At 34.3% G+C, this 13,355-nt stretch overlaps 1 protein-coding gene across 1 annotated transcript in view; it reads left to right on the top strand.

Moving 5' to 3' along the window:
* Positions 1–11,119, top strand: part of LOC150103656 (uncharacterized) — a 104,991-nt gene extending 93,872 nt beyond the window's left edge. The window contains exon 4 of the mRNA XM_090397862.1: positions 10,641–11,119. The gene's annotated coding sequence lies outside the window, so the exon portion shown is untranslated. The remainder of the gene's footprint in view (positions 1–10,640) is intronic.
* The last annotated feature ends 2,236 nt before the right edge of the window (positions 11,120–13,355 follow it).

Raw genomic sequence — 13,355 nt, 5'->3', positions numbered from 1 at the left:
ATAGATATGGTATGAAGGTCAGCAATAAAAAGACAAAGACAATGAAAATAGGCAGAATGATTGAAAATGTCAACTGTGTTGTGAATGGAGAACCTGTGGAACAAATAAAACATTTCAGCTACTTAGGCACGATTTTTACTGAAGATGGTAAATTAAATATAGAAATAGACAACAGAATCAGCAAAGCTGGTATGGTGGGAAGTCAGTTGAATAAATTCATATGGAATAAGAGAAAAATTAGTCGGAACACTAAATTAGCTTTATACAAGACAGTGTTCAAACCAGTTTTAACTTATGGATCTGAGACTTGGGTCAGAAGTAAAACACTTGACCAAAGACTAGAGGCCACAGATATGAGAGTACTGAGAAAGATTAGAGCCGTGAACAGATGGCATCAATGGCAATATCATATTAAAAACGAGGATATTAGGAAAGAACTTGACATTGTCAGCATCCAGGAATGTGTTAGCAGAGCTAATCTCAGGTGGTATTGGTCACTTAAACAGAATCGCTGAAGAAAGATTTAGCAAAACAAGTGTTATCGACCAGGTTGGCAGGAAAACGACCCAGAGGAAGACCAAGATATAGGTGGATTGATACGGTACAAAGTGCCTTAGACGATACAAATATAAGATCTGATAATGTTGGAGTCTTGACAGGTAACAAACTGATTCCGAGGAAAATTGTAGATACGAAGCTAGTAATGGTGTAAATTTTTCATGTAGTACTATCATATCCTTTACACCCCTTGAGGGTACATGTCAGAAATTTGATGATGATGATGGTATTTCTAAGCCTGGCTCCCACTGATGAGACCTCAATAAAGGTCGAAAACTATCTGGGTGGTCCCTTGCCTTTAATGCATAGCATCATCCATCTCCACAAGGCGATGGGCTTTGCATTAAGGGTAAATAATAAGAATAGTGATTAGAGCTTATTACACCTTTACCACAAGTTGCCTAGACTTGCACTACCTTGTGGGTCAGTTAGACTCACACTATGTGCAGGCGCAAACTTGACTTATTTGTCTGTTTGCGTACTTGGGAAATGGAGTAAAACCAGGTTTAAAATAGCTTGGTAGTATTTAACATTCAAGTCAGCTTGTTCTCTTAGAGAATACAGAGACAAATGTAAGAAAGCTAAACACTGTGTAAAATTAGTTAAACAAAAGTCATGGGAGGACTTTGGCAAGAATATAGAGAAAATAAATATCAAGAAGGTGGTAAGATATTCTGGAGGTTGTTGAAAAAGTTTAGAAATGGAGGAAAGAGTGCTGTAAAAGGAGTTAGTGATGATAAAGGTGACATGAAAATGGGGGGAGGGGAGATATCCTTGAAGTATGGAGTTATTACTTCGAAAAATTGCTAAGTGAAACCAGCAGTGATAGCACAGTGGTAAAAGACACTCAACAGGAATGCACATCCATACTTGAAGTAGAAAAAGCTATGAAAGTCTTGAAATGTGGAAAGGCAACAGCAGTAGATGATATTTGACCAGAAATGCTGAAGTATGGTGGTATAAAAGTCTTACAGCGGCTTCACTGTATAGGTCAGAAAGACTGGACAGAGGGACGAATTCCTGATGATTGGAGTAGAGCTCTAATAGTACCCATATGTAAAAAGGGAAATAAAACTGAATGTGAGAATTACAGAAGTATTTCCCTGCTGAGTGTTCCCTGCAAAATTTATGCAAGTATACTTGAGAAACGGTTGACAAGATTTGTGGAAGCTTTGTGAAGAACAAGCTGGATTCAGGCCAAATAGAGGTGTCAGGATCAAATCTTCACTTTACGACAAATAGTTGAGAAAGCATGAGAATATAACAAAGATCTATATTTAAGTTTTGTCGATCTGGAAAAGGTATTTGAATAAGGTGCCAAGAGAGAAGCTATTCAATATGCTACAGTTATATGGTGTCAGTGGGGCATTATATCAAGCAATACTTCGTCTTTATTTGAGTCTTTATTTATCAGCAGTTAGAACTGAAGGAAGTAGAGGAAGATGGTTTAATGTTAAATCTGGTGTGAGGCAAGGATGTTCATTATCCCCTCTATTATTCATTATCTATATGGATTGTATTATCAAGGAAAGTGGTATTAAACATGATATCAGAATTGGAGATGTTAATGTCAGCTCATTGCTTTATGCGGACGATGTTATACTTCTAAATAAATCCGCTACAAGTTGGCAAGATTCCCTGACTAAATTGAATAACTATTGTAATAGATATGGTATGAAGGTCAGCGATACAAGGACAATGAAAATAAGCAGAATCGTTGAAATATCAACTGCGTTTGAATGGATAACCTGTGAAACAAGTAAAACATTTCAGCCACTTAGGCACGATTTTTATTGAAGATGGTAAATTAAATATGGAAATAGACAACAGAATCAACAAAGGTGGTTTGGTAGGAAGTGAATTGAATAAGTACATATGGAATAAGAGAGAAATTAGTCAAATCACTAAATTAGTTGCATACAAGACAGTGTTCAAACCAGTTTTAACTTATAGATCTGAGAGCTGGGTCAGAAGTAAAACACTGGACCAAAGACTAGAGACCGCAGATATAAGAGTATTGAGGAAGATTAGGGGCATGAACAGATGGCATCAATGGCAATATGATATTAAAAACAAGGATATTAGGAAAGAACTTGACATTGTCTGCATCCAGGAATGTGTTAGCAGAGCTAATCTCAGGTGGTATGGTCACATAAACAGAATCGTCATGGAAAGATTAGCCATACTAGTGTTCTCTACCAGGATGGTAGGAAAACGACCCAGAGGAAGACCAAGATATAGGTGGATTGATACGGTAAAAAGTGCCTTAGACAATAGAAATATAAGATCTGATAATATTGGAGTCTTGACAAGTAACAGACTGATTTGGAGAAAAATTGTGGATAGGAACTTAGTCCTGTCCTGTCAGGTGTCTTCTCCCTACAGGAGATTGACTATCTTATGCCTCCACCATGTTCTATTCTCTACCTCTCTGCCGCATTCCTCATATGAGAGATAGGTCCAGTTTTCTATATTTTTCATCCACTCCAGTCTTTGTCTTCCTCTCTTTCTATTTCCCATCAACAATTCCTTCGAGAAGTGTCCTTTATAGGCAGTTATGTCTCAGAATATGTCCAAAATATCTGACTTTTCTCTTTTTAATTTCTTTCATCAGGCTGCTGTTTACGCCTGCTATCTCAAGTACCTCTTCATTTGTCTTTTTTTCTTTCCATGATATTCTCATAATTCTTCGCAGCATCCACATTTCAAAGTTTTTTCACACTCAGATTGGAGAGTGTCCATGTCTCTACTCCATATGTAACATTTGGAGATTCTTAGTCTTGTTTTCAGATTTAATTCTCTAGATGTTAGTAGATTTTTCATACTGTTGAAAGTTGACCTTGCAATTTCAATCCTTTTTTTCATTTCATCTTTTGTCTTGCCATTTTCTGTGATCAAGTGTCCGAGGTATATGTATTTTTGCACCTGTTCTAATTTATTTCCTTTTATAGTGATGCATATTTTTGGTATTTTCTTTTCTTTTGAAATTATCATTTTTGTCTTTTTAAAGTTGAAACTGAGACCATACTGTTCGCTATACTTGAGGGTTTCATCTATCAGAGTTTTGAGGTCATATTTGTTTTCAGCTAGAAGAACCGTGTTATCTGCATATCTTAGGTTATTAATATTTCTGTCCCCTATAGTGATTCTTTTGAGGTTACTATAGTTCGCCCACCATTTATAGATCCCTTCTTGGTTTGGTGCCAAGAATAGTCGATTCATGCTGAAGGGGAGAAAGAAATGAAGGATGTACGAATTGGTCACCAACATGCGAAATCACGTGCTTTCTTGTCTGTAGCTGTACTAGTACTAGCTTGATTTTTGTTGTTCCTTTTTTTTGCATTATTTTTTTATTATTAATTTGTATGATGGATCCAGTACAGTCAACAAGTTCTATTGTTACACGTTTCAGTAGCTCCTGCAAAAGAATATTGAATAATGTGCTGACATTCTGCGAAAAAGAATCTTCAGAAGGCCGTCTTCTTGTTCCCCTTTCTCAAGTCATGAAATGTGCAAGTGCAATTGCGGGCGTATTGGGGTAGACTGTTAAAAGAATTTGTAGGGAATCAAAAGGTGAAGGTAAGCCAAAATTTAAATCTCCTAAAAAAAAAAAAAAAAGCGCCAGAGAAAGAAAACCATCGAAACTGTAGCTTTGAATGATTTTGATGTAGACGTTATAAGAAGAACTATTCACAATTTTTACGTGGTCGAGAAAAGAGTGCCAACTGTTCCAAAATTGATTCCTGTGCTTAAAGAAAAAATTAATTTTCTTTGGTAAAGAGAAACTTTAAGGAAAATACTTCATGAAATCGGATTTTGTTTTAAAAAGTCCCAGAATAAAAGGAAACTTATCATGGAGCAAAGTGACATTGTTTTATGTAGAACGCAGTATTTGAGAGAAATAAGATGTTTCAGGGAGGAGAAAAGACCGATTGTGTATCTAGATGAAACTTGGATTGATAGTAATTTAACTTATGGAAAATGTTGGCAGTCTAAAGAAGAACGTGGAGTGCTACAAACCGGAAATGCCTCGTGACGCATAATAATTTTGTGTGTGGGTGGAGAAATGGGTTTTTTTAGTGAATTCAAACTTACTATACAAAGCCAATTCAACTATTGGAGATTACCATGGGCAAATGAATTCTACGATCTTCGAAAAGTGGGCAGAAGAAAAACTGATTCCAAACCTTCCTAAAAATGCTGTTGTTATAATTGATAATGTTTCATGTCACTCTATTCGATTAAACAAAGTTCCAAATTGGCCTAATAAGAAGCAAGTTCTTATGGATTGGCTCTCTGCAAATAACATTTCTCATTCCCTGGATATGCGAAAAATTGAATTGCTTAATTTGGTCAAAAGAAACTCGCCCACAACTAAACTATTTAAATTAGACACGATGCTCAAAGAGCATGGATTTCTAGCTTTGAGGCTACCACCATATCATAACGATATTAATGTTATTGAGTATGTTTGGGCAGAAGTGAAAAGTTTCATTCGCCATCGCAACGTAACTGGGGATATTGACATGTCGAAACATTTTAAGCTTTCAGAACAGGTGATTGAAAGTATTACAGTTCAAAAGTGGGGAAAATATTGCTCTCATGTCACCGCATTGGAAAATATATATTGGGATTGAGACGGAATTATCGAAGAATTGTGTGAACCTTTGGTGATCAATTTAAGTGAAAGTGATGGCGATTCGGACACCGATTCAGATGACTCTGAAGATTAAAAGAATTTGACAATGGTATTTTTTCCAACATTTTTTTTGCATGCTATTGAGAGTCACACCAAGTCATAAATAATTAATCAGTTTAGGACATTAAAGTGTCTCAGTTCTCTCAACTGTAAGTTTAGAATATCTAAGTTCATTTGAAATAATTTCTGTTTTTCTGTATAATTATTTTTATTTTATAGGAAACTTTCTTAAAAATAAACTTAGTTACATTTTTGTTTTATGCTATACCTTTTTTAATTTTATTAACACTCTATGTACATTTTTCCAACTGTTATGCAAGCAAAATAGCTACACTTTAAAAACAGCGCAATGTTTGTAAAAGAAAAGCTAAATTTTCTGACCTGTAATAATAAACAAACTCAGTTTGTTTATTATTACATCCCAGAAGACAGACTGATTACCCTATTATTGGTGCGCAGGTGTCGAGGGACCTCTAATTGGTGGGCGAACTATAATTTTATTAAATATTTCTTCTGTGTACAGGTTAAAGAGAATCGGTGAAAAGACATAGCCTTGTCTCGCACCTTTCTGAACTGGGAATTCTTCTGAGGTCTCTCTATTTACTCTCAAAGATGCAGTCTGTTACCAGTAAAGATTAGTTAATAGCCTAATGTCTTTTCCATCTATGCCTATTTTTGAAAGGATTTCAATTAATTGTTCGTGTTGGACATTGTCGAATGCCTTTTTGTAATCTATGAAGCAGAGGTACACATCTTTTTGTTTTTCTAGATATCTTTCTATGATGGTTCTGACATTGAAAATACCTTCTCTTGTACCTACATTTTCCTTGAAGCCACTTTGTGTATCGTTTATTTCTATGTTTATTTTTCTTTATTTCTTTCAAGAATAACTTATAGGAGGACTTTTAATACTTGATGGATGAGGCTGATTGTCCTGAACTCTTGACATCTTGCTTTTTTTTTTGGGGAATTGGAACGAAAATTGAGTGATTAATATCTTTGGGTAGAAATCCAGTTTCGTATATTTTATTGCATAATTTTGTTAGAAATTTCAGTCCTCCTTCATCGTGAACCCTCAACCATTCTGCCAAGATGTTATCTATTCCTGCAGCTTTATGTGGTTTTAGTTTTCTGACAGCATTTTCAACTTCACAGAGTAAAATGGATGGTCCTTCTAAATCAGTCTGTTCAGGAATATCATTTCTTTGTTGTTCATATAATTTCCTTGTGTATTCAATCCATTTTTCCATGATTTCTTTTTTATCCATTAGAGTATGGTCTCTTGAGTCTCTAATGACACTTGCATGGTTTGCTGTATTTGTCCTGCTTGTCATTTCTCTGATCTTTTCATGCATTTCTCTGCTTCTGTGTTTTCTATCAAGGTTTTCTATATCTATGCATTTATATTTAATCCATTCCTCTTTGGCTTTCCTGCATTCTTTTTTTTTATTTCTTTATTCATGCTTTTATATTCAGGTTTGTTCTTTAAGTTTTATTTTTGTTCCATCAACGTCAGTATTTTTTCATTCATCCAAGGTTTATTCCTTTTCCTTTTTAATTGTGGGAGTGTATTTTTGGCTGCTTCATTGATGCTATTCTTGAATGTTTGCTCGTTCATGTTAATTTCATCAATTGGTGTTCTGTTTTCTGTGTGAGGTGTGGTGTCAGACTTGTTAAGGGATTTTGTGAATTCTTTTATAAAGCAGTCTTTAACTTCTTGGTTGTTAAGTGAGTCTGAATTATAAGTTTGTCTTATGAATGGTTGGGTTGGTATCTGAAGTTTTATTTTGATTTTTGCAATCATTGGGTTGTGGTCCAATCCTATGTCTGCTCGAGGACATGTTTTTGCTTGTGTTATTGCAGTTCGGAATCTTTTGCTTATTATTATATAGTCAATTTGGTTTCTATAGATGTCCCCAGGGCTTTTCCAGGTATATAGTCTTCTGGGAGGATGTTTAAACAGTGTGTTGGCAATTATTATGTCATGGTTTCACAGAATTGAATTAATCTCTCACCTCTTTCATTTCTGATTCCAAGCCCTTGGTTTCCCATGCAAAATGAGATTTTTTCTGAGCCCACTTTTGCATTTAGGTCGCCCATCATTAAAATAACATCATCTGACTTAGCACTGGAGATTGCAATTTGGATGTCTTCATAAAATTGTTCCAACTCTTCACTGGGTGATATTGGGTTGGTGCATATGCTTGGATAATATACAGGTTGAATGGTTGTGCAGTTACTTTGGCTGTTATGATTCTGTCATTTATGGGCCAATATCCCTGTAGAGATTTTGCAGTTCTATTACTTAGGACAAGTGCTACTCCATTAAGGTGTAAGTCACTGTCAGAGTAGATTATTGTGTGATTTTTTTCTTCTTATTATGCCTGTATCTGTTCACCTCACTTCACTGATACCTGCAATATCGGCCTTCATCACTTCTAATTCCTGGAGTAGGTTATCTAATTTGCCTGCCATGTAGGGTGTTCTGACGTTCGTGTTACTATTTTCAAGAGATTGTTCCTGGTTTTCAGACAAGGGATATCTGAGAATATCCTCCCTGAAGGGTTTGGGATATTATCTACATACACTACCTGAGTAGTTCTTGTCTTACAATTCCTGGTTTCAAGCTCTTCTTCCCTGTAGCTATAAGAGCTGATGGTTGCAGGGGTCTCAACCACATCTCTAACTTCATATTGTGACATGGTGTGTTTCATGGTTGACAATGGATAAATACGTGGTGAGGCTCCAATCTTTTCCACGACGGCTGGCCATAAGTCCCTTAGATGTCAGGAGTGTGTCCTCGATGTGCCGCACACCTTGCTGTCATATCCTTGATGCCATTGACCAGTCAGTGTTGATTCTTCTGCCATCTTCTGACCATTCCAAACTTCATGCACATAAAGGGTGACATTCCCTATTTACAGCATTCAGGAAGTTAGTGATGATGTAAATTTTTCATGTAGTACTATCATATCCTGTACACCCCTTGAGGATACATGGCAGGAATTTGATGATGATGATATATATATATATTGTCTCATTTTATAATTTTCTTTTAATCACAACACTTTTTTTTTAAATCTGTCCAGCTACCATTTAGTATTGTTGAAGTGCTTCCAAAGTCTTGAGATTTCTAATATTGTATTGTACCCATCTCTGAAATTGTTCACATCGAAATTAAAGGTTTGTCACTGTTACCATATACTACTGCTACATACTCTACATTTAGCAAATATGTATAAATAGATATAAAAATAAACACTCAGTTATGTTCACATTTAATTAAAAGATACTCAAATCCAGCTAATATGCTACCTAAATATATATAGGGTTTAATATTATTAAAAAATAACTTTTCGTAGCACTGTCTGAAGTATGTGTGTTATCTCTAAAAGCATCAACAGTACTATTCCCCCGAAATCTTCTACAAAGTATTATTTGTATGTCTGTGTCCCTTATGAGATTGTTTTGATCTCTTTTCTCTCTCTCTCTCTCTCTTTTTCTTTGGGTATACAGACTGATACTTATATTGATATAATTTTATTCAGTTTGGTTATGTTTTGCAACATCTGTAGGTTCCCCAACATTAGATTCTTACGACAAGTGAAATCAGGATTTGCCAAACATGCTGTAGTCATTAACTGTAAAATCAGTGAAGGTAACAGAGCTATGCAATTACTCAAAGTTCAAGAAGAGATAATCCTTTTAAGATATCTACTGAAACCTTAGCAACATTCCCAATCTAATTTATACTTATTGTTTTATATACAGGTAGTCCTCGACTTATGACGATTCACACTTACAGTGGCCAAAAATTATTATTAAAAATTCTGTAATTTAAATTTGCCTCCAGCATATACATACATACATATATCCCATTGCTTTTGTATATGCATTGCAGTCGACAAGCAAAGCCTATCACTAATACGCAATAGCCGCTGCTATGATTCACCCACTTCTAACTTATCACAGCCTTTTGCATGTTAGTTGCTAATCAGCAGCTGAAGTGTTCGTTTCTCTTGTTGCAATTTTTGTATCTTGTTGTAACCCTATCACGTCCAGCAAGAGAAGTAATACTACTGATGAAAATTCCGACATAAAAAAGAAGACGAGGAAAGCTTTAAGTTTAGATGTTAAAATGAAGGTCATTAAAGCATATGACAATGGAAAAAGAAGTCGGTGAAATAGCACGAGAAGAAAAACTATTGCATTGCATTCAACTGTTTCAACAATTATAAAAGATAAATCAAGAATAATGGAGGTAGCTAAAGTGGCAATTAATATGAAATGTACAATTTTAAGGAAAAAAGAGAAGGGCCAATTCATGAAATGGAGAAGCTTTCAATGATATGGATAGATAATCAAATCAACAAGAATATTTCCCAGTTTGTTTACAATTCAAACAAAAGCACACACTTATTTGACAATTTAAGGAAACAACAAGAAAATAAATATGACAAGCATGCATTTAGCCCTAGTAAAGGTTGGTTTTATCGATTCAAAAGCCAATTTAACTTACATAACCTACGAATAACGGGAGAAGCTGCTAGTTCCGATTTTGAAACTGCCAAAATTTTCAAGAAAAATCTGAAAGAGATAAAAGATGAAGGCTATTTGCCAGAGCAGACTTTTAAAATAGATGAAACTGGACTGTTCTGGAAAAGAATGCCAGAACGAACTTACATTCACAGAGAAGCTACATCAGCTCTTGGTTAAGGCACTTAAAGATAGGATTACGCTTCTTCTTGAAGGAAATGCTGCTGGTTTTAAATTAAAACCATTTCGTGTTTACTGTTCACAAAATCCCAGAGCTTTGAAATGCATATGAAAAACTTTATTTCATATTTCAAATAATTGATCATAACTTGATCAATTATTTATTGATCAAGAATAAGTTGCCCATTTACTACAGGAGTAATCCTAAGGCTTGGATGACCATTGTTTTATTCGAAGACTGGTTCTTAAATTATTTTATTCCAGAAATACGTGCCTAGTGTCTTGAAAAAAAGTCCTCAACTTACGACGGAGACATTGGAATGGAACCCCATCGCAAGTTGAGGACTACCTGTATATATAGTACACACACGTTCCCTGAATTATTTTTATCTTGTTTTTCCATAGCGATTTATTGCTCATATCAGCCTACAACTTAGTCCAGACTATTACACATATCCTTTATGTATACCATTGTTTAGTAGGGCATTCCTATTTTCTTAGTAATGATTATTACATGATTACTATTGTGTTTCAAGTTAACTTTGAAAAGCAAGTAATTTAATTTGCTGTAATGTCTATTTCCCCAAGATTTTGGTTAATCCTTTGTGTGTTTGTGTATGCATAATACTATATACATATATATATGTTTTTTATTATTTATTTTTAGTGTATTCCAAAGATGATGCTGTGATTAAAAAAAAGTAAGCTGTATAAAATCAGAAGTTAATCAGTTCATTGCTTTTATTAGTGATCTCTTCAGAATCAAGCAGTTAAAAAAAATTTGTCAATGCAACCTCAGTAAAAATAATAATAATTTTAACCTAAGCTGTGAAGCATTTTGGTATATATATATATCTTATTATATTCAGCCTTTGTGATTCAGTAATGCTACTTTGGAAGAAATTGTATAAATATATATTACTTACCAGTGCAGAAATACAAGTGTGATCGTGATTCAAGTAGCATCCTTTTTATTTTTTCCATTTTGCTTCTGAACATTTTAAAATAAATTTGAATTTATATCTGTGTATGTCTGTGAACTATTTTATTATAGGCAGTTTTTCAGATGTCTAGTATGTAAAATTGTTTTCAAATGCAAAGGTATATTATTTTATATTTCTGTATGTGTCATAAATGCTGCTAAGCCTCTACAGTTGAAATTATTTATAAATCAAATTATCATTAGAATAAATGAAATTATCATATATTGATCATCAGAATTTATTATTGCAGCATTATCTCTATAAAGTCAGAAGGCTCACCATTGAGCTATCAACATAAGTTTATAAATGTTATACATTTCTTGACTAAAGCAGATGGGGAATGATAATCAGTAAAAGAGTTTGCTCTCCTCTAATTCTCACAGTCTCCTATCAGAGACTGCATTTCCACTTCTCCTGAAGGATTGAGTGTTCCGTAGGGAGGTGTTGAAATATGATTTTTTTTTTTTTTGCTCTCCCTCTGAGCAGAAAAAAAAAGAAAAACACCTTTGTTTTTCCTTATTCTTACTTTGACTAATCTTAAATTTGGAGATTTAAACAGTCTCAATGTGAGATTGAAGATGAATTTATGTTGCAATTCTTGAAGGGGAGGGAACTGAAAAGCATGAAATAGGCACAATCATGATTCATTTAAATTTCTTCTCTATTTTCTACTATAACTGAAAATACATTTTTTGTAGAGTTTTATATATGCAAAAAGTTATTCGTCACAATTTCATCTTACAGTTAAGTCAGAACTTAAAACTGCAAACAGCTTCATAAGTTCAGAAATGCTTAAAACATTAATGAATTAATGAACTGGATAGGTAACTGAGCCAAATGAGCAAACAGTGAAATTTGAAATGAAACTTTAGTAATTCATGAGATACCTCAATCTCATGGAGGAAATGGGACTTTCAGATATCTCATGAATTACTTCAGGAATGCCACCTCACCTGCAATACATACATGAGATAGGCACAAATTCATTTTGATAAATTTCTTCCCTTCTCATTGTATGATATCTATCATACGCCTGACTTCTTTATTAAAAGAGAGATATCTTTTAGTAAAAATGCTAAATTTATCTCTTTATATTTAAAAAAAAAAAACCATACTGACCCAAAGTATATTTCATTGAAGAACCTACAATTGCATACTTGAGAGGTTGTAAAACCTATAGCCAAGTAATGCTATGTTTATGAATAAACACTCAATTAATAATCACAGCTGTATGTGCAGGAGATTACATTATTACAGTTCACAAGTACCAGTGAATCTTCTTAAACATTCATATTTAGTGAATGAAGTATTTGTTTATTATAATAACAGCGAAAGTTTATGGTCTCACTTCTCAGAATTTGTATTGATATTCCACGATGGATAAGATTTTCATCATTTAAAATTAAAATTAAAGTGAGAGGGGAAAGGGGATTGGATATAATTAATTATGTTAAAGATATCTGGTGACAGCTTCTCAGAACTTTATGAATATGTTCAGCATTTTACTATAAAAGTATAAATCTTACAACAGCACAGGTTACAAAAGAGTGGAAAGAAGGTAAAATTGTTCCACTGCATAAAATATCAATAGAATTTGATGGAGTGAAGAGACTCATTACAGAAGGTCCCATCTTAAACATTCACAACTCATCATACCTTGACTTAAATGCATTCACTGTCTTATCACCCTCTATATGAATTGGAACAATTTTGCCATCTTTCCACTCCTTTGGAACTTGGGCTGAGATTCATGTTAAAAACGTAATTTAAAGCTGTTAACTATCTGGAACGTTTCTTCAGATAAAGGTGGCGATAAGGCTGTGGCTACAAATTACAGACCAATCTGTATATCCAGAGTTGTGTTAAGATACTGGAGAGATTGGTGAAAACTAGAATACCAAAATGGGTTGATAACAGCAATATTCTCTGTGATTGTCAGCATGAGTTTGTTCAAGGGAGATCATGTTTAACTAACTTATGTATTATAACAAGTTGACAAATTTCTTGGACAAGGGAGATGCATTTACAATGGTATGTTTAGATTTTGAAAAAGCTTTTGATAGACAGTCATATGACAAGCTGTTAAATAAACTGAAATGGATGGAATTAGATAACCAGCTAGTGAGTTGGATGTGTGACTGGCTGTCAGATAGGTATCAGAAAGTTGTATATGGGGTGCAGTATCCAAAAAGAGGAAAGTGACTAGTCGTGTGCTGTAGGGGTCTATATTGGGCCATTGTTCAATTTTTATAGCAGTGATATTGGGATGGGTTTAACTGATGATGTGCAGCTGTTTGCAGATGATGAAAAATTGGGGAGAGCAATGCAGAGTCAAGCAAATGTTATGGCCTTATAGGAGGACTTGAATAGATTGTTTGATTGGGCAGATAAATGGAAAT

Source organism: Typopeltis vanoorti, chromosome 9 (assembly GCF_054136105.1).
Source record: "Typopeltis vanoorti isolate ZY-2024b chromosome 9, IOZ_Tvanoo_1.0, whole genome shotgun sequence".
Lineage (NCBI taxonomy): Eukaryota > Metazoa > Arthropoda > Arachnida > Uropygi > Thelyphonidae > Typopeltis > Typopeltis vanoorti.
The sequence above is the reverse complement of the archived record's forward strand: the minus strand, read 5'-3'. Positions and strand labels throughout refer to the sequence as shown.